At 39.5% G+C, this 16,805-nt stretch overlaps 1 protein-coding gene and 1 long non-coding RNA gene across 8 annotated transcripts in view; one reads left to right on the top strand and one right to left on the bottom strand.

Moving 5' to 3' along the window:
- The window catches only part of PCSK5 (proprotein convertase subtilisin/kexin type 5), a 457,726-nt gene that overhangs the window by 231,370 nt on the left and 209,551 nt on the right, over positions 1-16,805 (top strand). The window lies entirely within an intron of this gene.
- Positions 1-16,805, bottom strand: part of LOC111096657 — a 71,060-nt gene that overhangs the window by 5,095 nt on the left and 49,160 nt on the right. For 4 of the 5 annotated variants that reach the window (XR_005354129.1, XR_005354128.1, XR_005354130.1 and 1 more), the window contains exons 1-2: positions 15,449-15,639; positions 14,533-14,764 (exon numbers count right to left, since the gene is read on the bottom strand). This is a non-coding gene — a long non-coding RNA (uncharacterized LOC111096657). Of the gene's footprint in view, positions 1-14,532; positions 14,765-15,448; positions 15,640-16,805 lie in introns of those variants that run through there. The other variant, XR_005354131.1, reaches the window with a different exon arrangement.

Below are 16,805 nucleotides of genomic sequence, written 5' to 3'. Positions count from 1 at the left end.
TAAATCCATAAGGCTGGGATGTAGATCTGGGGAAGGGGAAGAAGGGACCAAAACATAACCTTGGCTGGTTCAGGGCTGCAGTGAACTTTTTAGCAGAAGGTTCACAGACTAAGTACATTGACCTCCATGAAGCTGGGGAATCAACTTTAACCCAAATAAAAGTCTTAGTTTTACTGATTCCTTTTTGGCAAGTTAAAAAGAGCAAATGGTTCTAATAAAAAAAAATAAAAATAAAAATAAAAAAACGTAGCTCTTTTGAAAACCTCTGTTGGTTTTGGAGAGGGGGAAACAGAGGATTTAGACTAACTCTCCAGATCCAACCCTGAGTCTGAAGGGGGCTATACAGCACTCTGGCAAGGAGGAAAGAGAGTTTTACTATTGCACGTGGCATTATTTAGTATAATATTTCACTCTTCTCTTAGATTGCTGCCAAGAGTAACAATTAAAGTTCGCTTTTTCATAGATGAATTACCCTGAATGGTCTGGACTCCCAGTGGAATTGTTTTGTAATTTTGTTGATGGCAAGTCCCATATTTCATCTAAACATGGTCATAATAAGAATAATTTTTTAAAGACCTATATTCTTCCCTACCCTAAGCATTACCATCCCCTCCCTAGTGTCCTACAAATAAAAGTGATTAAGGCAGAGGCTCGCAGGAGAAGCCACGTGCTTTGGGGAAGGAGAGGATGCAGGTCACTGGGATTGAACAGAGATGGGTGACTTTTTATGAAATAAGAACTGAACAAACAAAAAAAATAGCTAATTTTTGGAAGGGCTTCATGCAATGAGAGCTCAGCGAGAGCTCATATTTTAAATTAGGTCAGCCAGCTTTTGCAGGCCTCCCTTAACAGGAACACATGGCCAAACATTTTTCCTTAGACAGGAGAAGACGGAAGTTGCCTGCAGACAGGAGCATGTGGCCATGGCCCTTCTCCCTCTTCTATGCAACTTAGTCCTGACACTGCATGATGTGTGTGCCTGAAATGAATCCGAGAGCATCTCTGCCTCCCTGGGCTTGCTCTTGTGCCCTAATGTTGAGCAATTTAACTTGTTTAAAGTGTTTAGGAAAAAAAAAAAAACAAAAACCTGAGAATAGTTTCACAGATGGCTTGGTAGGTGCTCTTCCGCATTGGGGATGTCAATATCAACAAAAGAATTTCCTTTTCATGAGGTAAAGCAGAAGCAGCAAGGGTAGCAACCAATTCAGTATTGGGATCTTGTCATCGAGAGACTTGATAGTCCTCACTGATCGTGTCCCAGGAGCCAACACCCTAAAGAACAATTTCTCACCAGACCCTGCCAAGTCCTTATATTTCTGCATGCAGTGCCCTTGCATTTCTTCAGGCATACCCATAGGCAGTACCTCCCAGGCAGAGAGTAGAACCAGATGATCTAGCAGCTAGACTGATGTGGGCTTCTCCACGAGGCCGACTCGATGCATTCTAATCCACATGTGTTATGGACCTGGAAAATGCAAGAGATTCCCTCCAGCAGCAGCTGCTGGCTTCCTATTGACTGGCACAGGCAGGCTCTCATTCAGACAAGGAGGTTGGCCTTGAAAAACCAAAGAATGTGGCGCTCTGCTGACTCATCTGTGTGTTTCTGAGAGTAGGATTACCCTGGAGTTGCATACTGATGAGCTGGGTGCAGAGTTTTCTCCTCCTTTTTCTGTGTTCTCATTATAGGAACATGCAATAAACAATCAGATAGTACAATTAGCTCACAGTGAAGGGAGCCCCCAAACTGGAAGCTGCTCATCAATATTTTTATGCTAATGGCATCTTAATTTTTAACAATTTTAACTGAACTAAGATGATATTCTCTTGCTACTTTGTAAATAATAATATAGTTGAAAGGTCTTTTGCAGAAGATCCATTTTTCAAGGTAAACATTATTTGTTGTTCATTGTGTAAATAATTTTGGCTAAATTTCATACTCCTTTTGACTTTAAACTTCCTCCAAAGATAGTTTCCTTAAAAATAAATGGAATAAATACCATGCACTTATCAAAGAATCTCCTTGAGGTTATTCATGAGGGTAGGAAAGTATTTGTATGAGGCCAGATGAACAGATGTGATATTTGCCACTAGAGAACTGAAATCCGAATTCCCGGATTTTGCTACCCATCAGCATTTGCAATGCCGGGAGATGACTTTGGCATTAAATCGCTTATGTGGGTTTTCCAATGTTATTTCCTTCTCCTTTGATGCCTTCCCTTCCGTCTTATGAAAAGTCTTCTCTGTTTTTTTTTTTTTCTTTTCTATGCTTTTTAATCCCTCCCTCCATGCTTCTTAAGATGGACAAATCAGCTGTAGAAGCAAGGGCTTTTTGCCATTTGGGTGGTTTTCTTCACAGAATTTAATTTATGCAGTCTCTTCATTTATTTATTTACAAACACTTCCTGAGCACCTTCAGCATGCCAGCCCAACACATGTTGAAGTGCACCCAGAAAGGGAAAGCAAAAGGAAATGGGGAGGCATGGCATTGCCTAATCTGATCTGGCCACAGTATGATTTACATACAGAAACAGAATTTTACACTGCACTTTTCTTCCCTTCTGTCAAGCCCAAACGATCTGCCAGGTCATGTTTATAAAACATGTCAATGCAAACCTCCCTGGTCATCTAAAATGCAGCCTAACCTCAGCAGGAAAAGGCATCTGAGGTAGTGACCATCTATTGTGACGAGTCACAGATATTTTGACCAGTTCTGTTTATGCATAGAGGATCCATGAACCAACTCAGCCATGCTGAGGACTTTCATTGTGCATTCTTCTAGATTGCATGGCTCTTATGTCCAGAAGCACTGAGCTCTTTGTGATGATTCCCCTCCATTCTACTGTTTCCATCTGTCAACCTGCAAATCCACCACACCTATCCCCTCAGTGGTCTGGGCTGTGCTCTGCAGACTGACCCTCCTCCTCCCCCACCCCTGCCCCCCACCCCAGGAGTTCTTACCTCTGGTTTGCTGGTGGAAGCAGTTACAAGTGCAATTGAATGCATGCAACATCGGTGCTCTAGCTTTTTTCAAAGTGTCTGTATTTGGATGATATGACTGTATACAGTTAAACTCTCTTAAATTTAGGAACAGGAATAGACATCAGATAATAAATTAGGACCTTCTGTCATCTTTACTAGGCGAAAGAATGAAAAAAATGTCATTGAAAATCAAAAATGACAACTAAGTGAGCGAGGTTACCACGCCTTCCATTTCACTGCCCTCCCAGACTATGTAAGTCTCTCTTTTTCTACCAGCATGTTGCTGAAACCTCCCCATCCCCACTGACTCTTTCTTTGACCACCACTAAACTACTAGATTTTTTTTTTAATTTCTAACTGATTTCCCACCATGGGAAAACAATTGACAGTCTAACATGACTTCTTAGCCTCCAAGGCCCTAACTTTTAATAACCTTTATTACCTTTAATTGCCATCATTTTATTTCCACTGGTAGGGCTGGTAATTTTAAGATGTTCCAATATATTTTTAATACCTACCTGTCTTGCTTTCAGTTTGTAACACTTATTAAAAAGAATTAGAAGTGCTGAAACCATTAAGCATGCCATGTGTTGAATTGAAACTAAAGGTTTTGAAATGTATTCTTTTTTTTGAGTGTATGAAGTGATATCTGATGTATTACCGTTTGAAAGGGTAAAGCTATATTTTATGTTATTATTTCACTGCACAAATAATAGTTCATCTTTGCCACTTCGCATGCTGATGTGATGTTGGTAGCGTTGATTAAAGCTACATAATTGGTAATCTGCACATCATGTTTTTGAAGAAAGGTCAAAGTGAAATGTTATTCACCTGGTCAGTGTCGGGGGTAGTATTAGAATCAGTTGTTTGATTCCAGGCCCCGTCCTATCCATAGAAATAAGTCATTGAGTTCTTCTCTTTCAATGCAAAGAAAAAGGGAAGTAAATATATTTGATTCTATTGAATAAAATGTGCCTATTGGAAATGCTACCTGATTTTCTTTCAAGATTCCATGTTTTATACTACTGTACTCTTTGAACTCAATTTCATTTAATGTGTATTAACATAAAACCTTTCCTTTTGCTATTTACTGACCATTGAATACATGGACTTATCTTCTTGCTCATTTACAAAAAAAAAAGATGTGAATCACATAATTTACATATTTTATCTTTATCCATTTGTCTGGTGGATGATTTATCTAAATATCTACCTGAGAACAGTACTGTAGAACCCCTGACAGCAAACAGCTTGATCACTGCTTAATCTAGAGTCCTGTATCCAGAATATCTACTTGTCCTATAAGAAAGAATGTTCCATTCATACTTCCTAAATATGTGAGGTTTAAAAATGCCTTCTACCAATGAAAAATGTTGTTTCCTCCATGTTGATCTTTGACTGAATGGTAGCATTAGGTTTGTTAGACTTTGGGGGTGTTTTGTTCAGTTGTGTTTTGCCTTTTCATCCCTAAGTGTTTAAGTTTTAAACGTATGTTGTTTCACACTTAAAATCCATCTTCAAAATGGAATTAAAATGATAGTTGCTCTAAGTGACTGTTATCTCTATACCAGATATAAGTAGTTAATGAAAGGAATTATGTGTGGAGTAGTTTTGTGGCTTTGCCACAATCTTAAGAACATTTAAATCTAGTAGACAGTCTGTTATTGATATTTTCTGTGGCCTTTGAGGAAGCCAATTAAAGTTTTTGTATCTTGGTTTTTTAGAATGTGGGTAACTCATACCAAACATAATGAGAAGGCTGAGTTGAATGAAAATGCTTTGAAAATGGAAAATACCAAACATAAAAAGAGTCTTTTTTAAAAATGGTCTTAAATGTATATTTTTATGTCACAGCTTCCTGCTCCTTGAAGTGAGGATAAAAATATGGAACTATGTTGTGAATTAGAATGCTGTTTGGAGTTGAAATTTATTAATCTTGAGTAGGGTGAGAAAAAAACATATACTAAGGGCTTTGTAATAAAATCATCACTAATACATCATAATCACATATCAATATGACTATAGTCTAATCGTATATCAATCACAGCCATACTTAAATTCTTTTCTGCAATTTAGTTTTAATGTTTAAATGTCACCATGGCTTCAACCTACTAAACATTAACAGGTGTAATTAATTGCTTCAACATAGGAACTAGTGATAGAAATCTGAACTGATTATAACTATCAATGTCCTACTGACTCTTGAGTCATTAAAATACAGTACGCAAGCTGTGAGCAAAAAATATTATTTTTAACAATATGCAGAAGCTTGTAGACTTCAGAGAGAGTTGATGTCTCTCTTTGTGTAATCACTTGATGAAAATCAATTTCACTAATTCTAATGAGGCTGGAGTTCCCCAGGTATTTTTAAAAGTCTTCCTTTCAGCATACGAGTTTGTCTATTACCGGTAGCAAATCTTGGTATTTTGTGGGTACAACTGATATTTTAGGCAAAGATAAAAATCATCAAGTCCTAAACCTGGTGATTACAGAGGGTAATCAACCAGGGGCAATGCCATTTTCAGGGCAAAAGTGTATTGTGACTAAAAAGTAATGAAATGGATTTCTGTGAAGCTCTCATAATTGGATTCTGAATTCAGTTACAAAATAAGATACCCTAAAAGGCTTTAAGCCAAGACTGCCTTATCAGAATACATATACACATACATACAGACACAGTCTCTTACAGAAGCTTTTAAAATTCAACAGTCATTTTCTTTTTGAGCATTTTGTGTTTATTTAAAACAAAACAAAACAAAAAAACTCACTCAACAGAGTGCCTCAGAACCTGGGCTCTGAAGTCAAACAGTCTGGGATTGATTCTTAGCTGTATTATATAGACAAATAGTATACCCAGTAATCTGTATACATTCTTAATCCACATGACTGGAGTAAGTTTATATATGATAAAGAAAAAAAGCACCATTTTAAGTGTACGAATGTATACACCCATGTAACTATCACTACAGTCAAGGATAGAACATTTCCATCACCCCAGAAAGGTCTTTTGTGCTCTTGTCATCCCCAACACCACCAGTCCCGCCACTGCCAATCCTAGCCAATGCAATTAGTATACTTCTGTAGCTATGGATTATTGTCTTTTGTAGACTTTCGTATAAGTCGAATTTTTTAGGAGTGGCTTCTTCCTCTCCATGTAATATTTTTGAAGTCCTTCTAAATCATTAGGTCTATTAGGAATTCATTACTTTTTATTGCTAAGTGATATTCCACCATGGGAATATACCACTGTGTATTGACTCATTCACTTTTTCATGGATGACTTTGTTGTTTCTGGTCCAGGGTTGTGAGTTAAACTGGTATGAGTATTCATGTACAAGTCTGGGTGTGGGCAGACACAGCTTTGTAAACAGTAGACAGTCAGAAAAAGACTAAACAGACCCGAAGAGCGATGAGCAAGCTAAATGGCTAACCACGTGTGTAGAGCATCAGACAAGTCAGGCAACTTAGATAAAGATTTGGTCAGGGAACGGGTAGGAGGCCATCATAGCTGGCATAGGTGGCAAAGGAAAGGCTGAGAAAAGCAGTATTATATACAGAATTTGGCAACATTCTTCATTCATAGTATGCACGCGAGTGAAACTGTCACCTGCATGTCATGCATCATTCTCACTTTTAATATCTAATAAAGTTAATATTCTTGGTTAAGATTTTTGTACAATCAAAATTGAGCATATATGTGCATGAATGTGCATAGAGCTGTGGGTAGCTTAGAGATGAAACTAGCTCCCCTATTGCTTTCAGTTAATAGACTCACTACTTTATATTCACCTATTTCTTGTAACACCTCCATTCTCGCCTTTTTAGTATAATTTGAGTTATTGTTTTCATTTATCAGTGATTTTAGTTGATGATTCTGATTAAAGGGCTAACTTCCTTATTTGGGCGCTCCGTTTTTCTATAAGACTACTTGGATTTCAATAAATGGACTCAAAAGTATTGAGAAAAAGCATAATCTGCTGATCGTTAATGAGTTATACTAACGCTACATATATAAACTTGATCAGAAGCATAAATAACTAGAAGAGGGTGGAAGATGTTGGAGAATTTGGGTTACCCCTGGGAACTGAAGCTGGTCTGAAATAGGTTCTAGGATGGCTACTCAGTTTACCCAGATGTCCCTTAATTTTGTTTATTTGCATTTCTCGGATGATTGGGGATTAAAACTGTATGACACTGCCATGGGGAAAGCAACAGTCAGAGAGAAGGAAAAGGACCCGGTGTGTAGAAAGGACATCATTTGAAAGATGCTTTGGAGCTACTGCAGTAGTTTGAGAAAGTAAGTTGGTAATAGTAATGACTTTTGAGCAAATTGATTCTAGATGCCTATCTGATGTCAGAAAGAGTTTATTTCTGAAACTGATGGTGTGAATCCATTGCTCCTATGATATGTCCTACAAAATGACATGTAGGTAAGAGACAGACTTGCTAAAATGGATGTGAATTCTTCTATGGTGATCGTTTTATATTATCTTAGTATGCAATTGTATATTCCTGACCTTAGAGGCTGTGACATTCAGTGAAATTTCTGATCATCTCTTGCCTTCCTTCCGAATGAGGAGTGTTCTAGAGTTAAGATATATAATCATCTTTGCTAAATTCTTTTTCTTTTTTTAAAGAAGAGAAAGAATTCTTTTTGAAATGACTCTTTAATAAACCCAAGGCAAAAGGTGTGGCGACAAGATTGCTCCTTGAAAAATGTCAGGCCAGAAATTGTGCTTTGAGAAGGCTTTACACATTCTCTTTGATCAAAGTCTTTTCACTGGTCATTCTCATTCACCATGACCTTCAGAAAGCCACTTAACTTCCAATATTTGAATTATTTTTCACATGCAATTATAGTCTGTATTTGCCATGTAGCTTTGCAGAAATTTAAACAAAGCAAGCAACATAAAATCTGGGCTAGCCTCTTGAGTTGCTCTTAGATGGGTGCAGCTTGTGTGACAGAAGCATTGACAGTTTATAAATGACTTTTTCTCTTCCTTAAAGTTTACATTAATTTTTTTCTTTGCCGCAAAGCAAACTTAGAATTGTCTATGATCCTAGGAAACTGCATTGCTTATTTGCACCCACCAGAGGCTACCACTATATGCTTTCTTAATGTACTGTGCAAGATGGTTTTGTCTGGAAATCATTTGCTTCTTTTCATGTTGTATCCTCAGAAGTATCCTCAGAACTAAGGCAGAAGATAGGTGTTTAGCTTTGTTCTAGAATTTGATATTGTGCATCTCAGAATTCCCTGCTGAGTTCCAGCCACATTTGGCTAAGGAATCAGAGCAGATAGCTAAAAATGCAAGAAATATCTGAGATTGTGTGATGGGACTGCCATCGTTGGTTGCACAGGTTATTAACTGTGCTAGAGGGCCACAGTGAGGGGTTGGGTGGGAGATTGAAATCCAGCCTGTGATCCACTCTCCTAGCCATGTGCCCCGGAGTGGGACAAGCCCCCCCTCCCTCAGAGAAAGAGGTACCTTTCTCTAGTTCACGGAGATCCCACATGGGCAGCCCTATTGCACAAAATTCTGCTGTAATTTCTCTCAGGATTGTCGAAGGCATAAATATCTTTTCAAAGATACCTACCCAGAGATGGTTTTGTTCATTTTAACCTTCACCTGTTGCTTCAACCTTGACATTCACAAAGCCTTCGTTAGCAAACTAACTCAGTGTTACTGGAGTCAAATAGAGTCTTCCAGTGTCTGGGATGATTTCATCACAGCTCTCGAGACAGAGTTCGAAGTAAAACCTTAGAATTTTAAGTGAGTGTGAGTGCCAAGTCCAAATCTATTATTCTTTTCACAGTCTTTTTACATTCTCTCATTTTTTGCGACCAACAATGATTGATGCCTCATGAATTCAAATGTATAATCATTTGGGGCCAGTAGAAGATTTATATTTGGGGTGAAGAGTCCTTTTGAATATTGACATGCACGGGCTGCCTGAGCACAGACATAAAGCAGTGATGAAGGCTTTATTCGAAGCTTCTGCGATTATCATCAAGCTGTCATGTGAAGGTACTCCCCATCTTTTCTACCACCTGTGGAATAGAGTTTTCAATGCGAAAGGAGCAGTGTGACTGAGGTGCACGGGAGAAATTCTGATTGGAATTTGTACATGCACATCAGCTTGGACTCTGACCTCAGTATTCCCAGCATAGACAGCAGCACCAACTCTGTCCCCACTCAGGGACGGGGCTCAAATTTGGTGTCATCACACACTGAGTTAATGGTAAATGGCAGCCTCAGCCATGAAAACTGATTCAGGATCGATAAAGGAGCCCTAATGAATAAGAGGAAAAAAGGGCCTTCTGATGAATCTTTTTAAATTACGGTTTTATTTAGTAAAGATGGTGGAGCCCATCCTTCTTTTTTTCTCTCTCTGGAGAGATCTTAGTGCCAACACCTGCAATGTAAACCAGATCTAAAGTCTCAGAAGGAGATTCTGAAAATGAATCCTGCCCTAGTTCTATCCAGAACTTCCTAAGGCCACTGCATCCAGCAAGGTATGGTTACACGCCAGGCGGTTGCTTTGTAGAATCCATCTGGATACATCTTCTATGAAATAAATAGATCCAGACTTTTTTTTCCCCTTAAAATCTCAATTTAAACTCTTTACACATGTTCACATCTTGCTAGCCTTAGGCATTTCAAAGCAATTAAACTTCTATCACACATCCTGATAATGGCTTCAACAGGCTTCGTCTTATGGTATTATACCAGAAGACACGGTACACCCTGAAGTTTCCAGAGTCATCTTTGAAAGAGCCAGAGAAGAAGGGTGTTGTGATCGCTGCTGGATGTTAACAAATGCAAAGTTGTTCTTTGCCACTCAATGCCGTTCTTCCACCCACACATGCCTCGTTAGCTCTAATTTTTAAAAAATGGTCTAGGCTTGAATATAAAATATTTTTTCGTGTGAATAATGTCTTCACACTCAGAGAAAATCCCTGATAGAAATGACTGAGGAAGGTCACCCTCAGCAAGAACAGGGAAAACGGTTATGGGCCAGATGTTAACTTTCCTTCCAAAACCCCACATACATCTTTTTCTGCACAGGATATTTTAATGAGCCTTGAAGAAGCAAGCAGTTTTCATGCAGCTGATTTGCAAAAGGCAAAGAGGATAAAACTGCCGCCGTGTTCGCTTGTGGTTTATAAACTTTTGAAATGTGTCCACTCCCCTTACCATCTTGTTATTCTGAGGATGATGCTTGATTTGAGAAATTAGTTGCCAGAAATACTGGGTGCCTTATAGACAACAGTGATCGATGGATGCATGCATGATGCAAAGAGATTCTGAACACTTGGGATTGAGTCCGTGTGACTTTGGGCAAGTTCCTTTAATGTTTATGAGGCTTATTTTTTCAGCTGTAAAATCTGAATAATACTATCTTGCCAATAGGACTGTTGTAAAGATTTCATTAGCTAATACATAATAAAATGCATATGTAAGATATTATTTTTACCTTCCATATAAAATTTCTTCTGGGCGTCTTATTTGGGGAAACATGTTTGATACATTAAATGTACTCCAACTATAGAGACAGTAAGATTAGATAAAATAGATAGATTTAAATGCATTAAATAGAACCTTTAGAGCATTTACTATTTTCAACATTGCAATTCAGCTTGATTTTGTATCTCATCTCAGTCAAACTTGGATTCTGGCCTAGGAATGAATAGACTTTAACTCCTTGAGTAACGTGCATCCAAAGAAGAAACTATCTAGAACAACCTGTGCTCGATGAGTCAGGGATATGTATAGGTTAATTAGGAATGATTCTCTTCTGAAAATATCTCTATAAGGGAAGCAAAAATTGTGTGATGATCCCCATGAAAAGACATTAGCAGGGTATATTGTACAGCCAATTTTGATTTCTTATGCTACTGGCATAAGGGAAGGGTCTTTAAGAATCCACCTCCAAAGACCCAGACCCCATTTTGAAGATGCCAACCTAATTAACCAGGCTTTATTAACTGGGGTTGCAGGAGAGATGCCAGCCCTGACACCCTCAGGAAGCGGCTCTCATGACAGGGTCCCTGGACCAACATCAGTATTACCTGGGACCTAGTTAAAAATGCAAATTCTGGGCCTTAATTTCTTCATTGTTTTTTTTAATCATATTTAAGTAGAGTTGGCACACAATGTTGCATTATTTTCAGGTGGACAGCATAGTGATTCAGCTTCTCTATACATTATACTGTGCTCACCACAAGTGCACCTGTCACCATACACGATTACAGTGTCACTGATCGTGTTCCCTGTGCTGTGCCCTTTGTTACTGTGACTTATTCGTCCCATCACTGGGAGCCCATACTGCCCACTCCTCTTCATGTATGTGCCCATCTCTCCACCCCCCTTCTCTGGCAACCATGTTCTCTGTATTTATAGGTCTGATTCCACTTGTTTGTTCATACATTTGTTTTTTTAGATTCCACATATGAGTGAAATCGTATGGTGTTTGTCTTTTTAAGCCTGATTACTTCACTTAGCATCAAACTATCCATGTCAAATGGCAAGATCTCAGCCCTTTTTATGGCTGTGTAATACTCCGGAGTGTGCACGCATCTGTGTGTGTATGTGTGTGCGCACGTGCGTATGTGTACCACATCTTCCTTATCTAAACATCTATCTGTGGACACTTGGGTTCCTTCTATCATTTCATTATTGTAAATAATGCTGCAGTAAAAGTAAACATATGGGTGCATATATTTTTTCAAAGTAGTATTTTTTTCCTTTCTTTGGATCATACACAGTGGTGGAATTACTAGATCATGTGGTATTTCTATTTTTTAAATTTTTTAGGAGCCTCCATACTATTTTCCACAGCAGCTGCACCATTTTTTCTGTCCTGCCAGTAGTACACAAGGGTTCCTTTTTCTCTACATCCTTGCCAACACTTGTTGTTTCTTGTGTTTTTTTATTTTAGCCAATCTGACAGGTATAAGGTGATCTCATTGTGGATTTTGTTTTGCAATTTCCTGATGATGAGTGATGTTAAGCTTCTTTCCATGTGTCCTCTTGGCCATCTGCATGTCTTCTTTGGAAAAGAATTTTCTATTCAGGTCTTTTGTTCATTTTTGAATTAGATAGTGTGGCATTTTTTGGTGTTGAGTTGTAGAAGTTCTTTATATTGGACCTTACTTTAAAACCACTAATCAGTGGGACCAAGCAGCCTGTGCTTGCATAAGTCCTCTGGGTGATTCTAATGCTCACGCAAGTCCAGGAACCACCGATCCAAGTCCTCCACCACATGTAGTGAATTACCTTCTTTTCTGTGCATTTAAGTGGTGCTAATCAAGCACTAGCCTTAGAAAAAGTGAAAACCTAAAGTCTCAAGTCATTTCTTTTTCCTTAGTTTGAGCAGGGAATCCCAAGTTTGAAAGGTGCCCTCAAAACATCTCTTCCCTCAAAAAATAAATACAACAACAACAACATAAAAACCATCTTATCCCTTGTCAGTCACTTGGCCCTTTGCACTGAGCTGCAATCATTCTCCTGTCAACCAGACCATAACTCTGTTTTCAAACTATGTATCCCGCCCCCGCCCCTGCCATCTTGGAAGGAGAAAACATTTTCCATCTCCTACTGCCTTAGGTAGGTCCTCCCTTCTACAACTAAAAATTCCCAGCAAGTAGTCTGAATTAGCTGCTTCCGTTTGCTTACTGTTGAGCCCCTCTGTAATTCTCTGCAATCTTGTTTCCACTTTCCACCTTTGAAGTGAAATTACTCCGAGATTTTCAGCCATCTCCTGCTTGCCAAATAAGAAGCCTCTTGTTTTTGTGTATGATCTCCTGCTTTTGATCTACCCACTCCAGATCTCTTTCCTTGCCTTTTGTGATGCAAAGATAAAGCCCTCCCTCTCTGACACTAGTGATCCCTTCCTTTACCTTAGCCATTTCCCTAAGGTCTGTTGCTTGAAGAATTCTAGAGGGAGCTTGCACACTCCTGGCCCTCTCCCCACACCTTCCCTCTCACCGCCTCTTGATTCCTCAGCTTCCCCCCCCCCATGTCTCTGCCTTCCTTTCAGTTATGAGTAGCACCTTCTTATTAGTGATACTGTTCTACATCATCAATGTTGGCTTCATCCGTTACCAATCTAGAATCTCTGCTCAGGGCTCCCCCTATGTCATTGTGAACTCAAAACTCCTGGAACAGGATCTGTCAGTCATCTTTTTTACTAAATAGCTTCTCCCTAAAATACACCTCTGTCATCAGGGGCTACTCTTCTCTACATCATCCTGTTCACCGTCTGCCCTCTCTCTCTCCTCAGTCTCCCATGATGTGTGAGTTGTGAAATTTCATTGCACCCTCCTTAGCTGACCTTTTGTTTCATTCACCATGTCCATAACCCAGTTTATGATCCCTCATGCCTGCAGTGTAGAAATAACCAGTTCCCTACTTGCTTGCTTCCTTTCCTTTCATATGCTGTATCCCAATGCCAGATCCCTCCTTCTAGAATATCAATTAGATTATGTCATTTCCTTGATCATTGGCTACTCACTGCCTGAGGTAGAAATCCACCCAAGGGATTCTAGGGCCACACAGCTTTCCTGAGGAAGCCACCACTCCAAATATCCTGCTTTCATTGCTTTGCCCCAGATAAACATCCGTGAATCTAAATCTTTTAAGAAGCAACTCGAGTCTTTTTCTTCTAAGAGAATACATGGTCCTCATTAATGGCCTATTTTTCTGAGAGTTTTTCTGAGAGTACAGGAATATTATTTATTGGTCTCCCAAGCTTAAAAATTATTTGAGCTTTATGTAAATGAAAAGGAATGATCATGAGAAGCCTTACACAGTACTTGAAACCTAGAAGGATAAGTATTAACTTTCTTCCCAATGAGATGGTGACATTCCCATTGCAAGGAATAACTTTAATTTAGTGGTTAAATGTGAAAACTCATTCACTGGGAATAAACATCAACCAGAATTTCTGTTCCTTCCTTCTGTGAGAATTTAAGGACAAAGCAAACGTAAGGGAAAATTAAATGAAGAGTTACCTAAAAATAATATGTAAGTGATTCACAAATAAGAATTTTGGCTGCTGGTTCACTCAAGATCCCAGGCTAGTAATTATTTGCTCAAGTTACACGCCAAGAAGATCTAGGCTGGTGAGCTGATAAATGGTCAGTCTAATCTTCAATTAGCTGTTACCCAAAGTCCCTTGTAGTACGTTTTAGATCTTATTTTCAACTCTGTCCAAACAATCTTAATTTCCTAAAAACAAGCACAGTTGTGATCTGCATAGACCCTGGGATGTATGACTAGCTCCCCAAGCTGCTAAAATGTTTTTCTACCTTCATTCAAGAAATACTAGTCAATTACCTTAAGCAAATTACTTGCTTATTATAATCATGTTAGAATATGGTTTCTTAGAATAGAAAGAGACCCCTGAGAGAAGGCTGGCATATCTTCCTATCTTAACTCCTTAAATTAAAAAAAAGTCTATATTTTTACATATGCATGTAGAATATAATACATCATGTAATATATGCCCGTATGTAATGAAATACATTGCACATGGAGAAGCGCTCACCAGTGTTTTCCTAAGCTCTTCTTATTTCGTCTGGGTAATGATGAGCCTGTCAGACTCCCTGCAGCTGCTGACCAAACCCATCCCAAGGGGAGCTTTGAAGTGCAGACCCCGCAGACAGCCAGGTAGCAGTGTCTGGAAACTTTCCACATGCAAGACCTCAGTATGGCTGGTGACGGCTGGCATGTTCGGATCTGGCTGGAGTTGCTGGGAGCGCCTGAGATTTTAGGAAGAGCTAGGGAAAAATAAAAACAAACCATGCAGAGTAAGGCAGGTGTCGGCTCTGTTTTCCTGCCCTAGGGGAGTCTGCATTCTGCACCAGGAGACAGAAATCATGGTAACTGTTGCTCTGACTTGCTAAGAAGCTTATGTGCCTTTCACACTGAAACCTAAAAGGGTACGTAAGGAAGAGATTGATGTCAGAGAAACGGATTAAGAAAAGGGAAGAAATGGGTGATTCTGGAAGCATCCTCCTTCCATCTGTCCAAAATATTTAAGTGTAGAAATGCTAACATAGGAGGACAGAAGAGCATACTTTCCAATTTTTCATCCTTAGGAATCTTACATTTTATGTTTTCCTATTTAACTATTTATTTTTGCTTGACAAGGGCCGTACTGATTCAGCGGGCAACCTAAGGCAAGTGTCACAGGCCCTCTCCTGTTTCACTCCCTCCTCCTCGTCCTCGCATTTGGCTTGGTTTGATTAACTGGTTCAGGAGGCACAGGGTCCCTGGTGGGAGCAGTCATTTCAGAGCAGGTGGTTTAGTGCCGTGAGGATCAAAGAACCCAAAGGTACAGGCCTCTGACAGCTGCAGGACCTCTTTGATCTTGAGTTGGAGTCTCTACCCACACAGATCAAGCAGTCCCCCCTCAAGAAAGGAATTTGCGTAACTACCTTTTAGTCTGGTGGTTTACTTACAGGTAGATGAGAATAGCAACAGCTTGATTGATGGCAGAGGACACCCCACAATCGTGGTTGGCTCGCAGTTCCACAGCAGTCTGCTCTCACCCCCTTATTTCCTGCCATGTTTACCACTAATGCCCATACCCTGCTGACCACTCACCCCACACACCACCCACTCCAGGGCTGCTGGTTTCCTCCTCGCCCCAGTAAACCACACACAGACCTGGTGATTATTTAACCAGGAGGCTGCATCCTGGCCCCTGGAATGTTCTCCTGGTATCTCCGCCTCGTTGAAAACTTTAAAACTTGTCACGCACCAAAGCACAATCCAAATACCACCCTTCCCTCTTGGGTCATCTCACCTGGCTCCAAATTTCAGCTCAGCATTTCTAATAATCAAATAATGGAGCCTAATTTATCAACCACGTTTCCTATGTTGGTGATTATGTGCATTGTAACAAATACAGGTATAAGTCCAAGCTGCTGTATATCCTGTAGTCACTCAATTATTGGTATTAAAAGATGCAAGTGCTCAAAAACTTAGAAAACAAACTTTTTTAACCAATCAAGTCCTTTATTATATCCTTCAGAGTCTCATGAACTTTCCATTCGGTGTAGTATTAAAAAGAAAAAAGAAAAAGAAAAAACTTTAAAACAGCTGGCTCCAGGGGCACCTGGGTGGCTCAGATGGTTAAGCATCTGCCTTCCACTCAGGTCATGATCCCAGGGTCCTAGGATAGAGTCCCACTTTGGGCTCCTTGCTCAGTGGGGAATCTGCTTCTCTCTGTCCCCTGCTAGTGAATTAACTCTGTCTCTCTCTCTCTCTTTCTGTCAAAATAAAGTTAAGAAAATCTAAAAAAAAAAAAAAAAAAATAGCTGTCTCCAGTAAGGATATTCCACTAAAAAGACATAAAAGCATCCCAAATTTCCCTTGGTTATAGCTTCCTGTGCTTGGGAACTTTAATTTTTTTTTTTTTTTTTTTCCTGCTGAGCTTCCTAGCTTTTCTCTAGAACCGTTCAGGCCTCCTAGCTAGAGCTATTGTATTACTTAAGTGTATCTGCTTCCAAACTATGCAGTCATTTCCTCACATGCTTAACGATTAGCTTCCCTCAGCACTTCTGGTCTCATCACAAAGCGGAAATACACCTGCTGGAGAACATTATCTATTTCCCTGCCTTCTCTCATTCATCTAGCTGGCCCAAGCAGGGAAGCTTTCATATTCCTCGGAATAAAAACTAGCTGTAGTTCTGGCCCAGACAATTCCACTTTTCTCCGCTTATCTGCATAAACAGTCATGCAGCCTAATGAGGCAAATATAATGTTATTCAAGTATTCAGATTCCCTTCTTCAGCTTGCCCAGCATCATTCTAC

This window comes from Canis lupus, chromosome 1, assembly GCF_011100685.1.
Source record: "Canis lupus familiaris isolate Mischka breed German Shepherd chromosome 1, alternate assembly UU_Cfam_GSD_1.0, whole genome shotgun sequence".
NCBI lineage: Eukaryota > Metazoa > Chordata > Mammalia > Carnivora > Canidae > Canis > Canis lupus.
The sequence above is the reverse complement of the archived record's forward strand: the minus strand, read 5'-3'. Positions and strand labels throughout refer to the sequence as shown.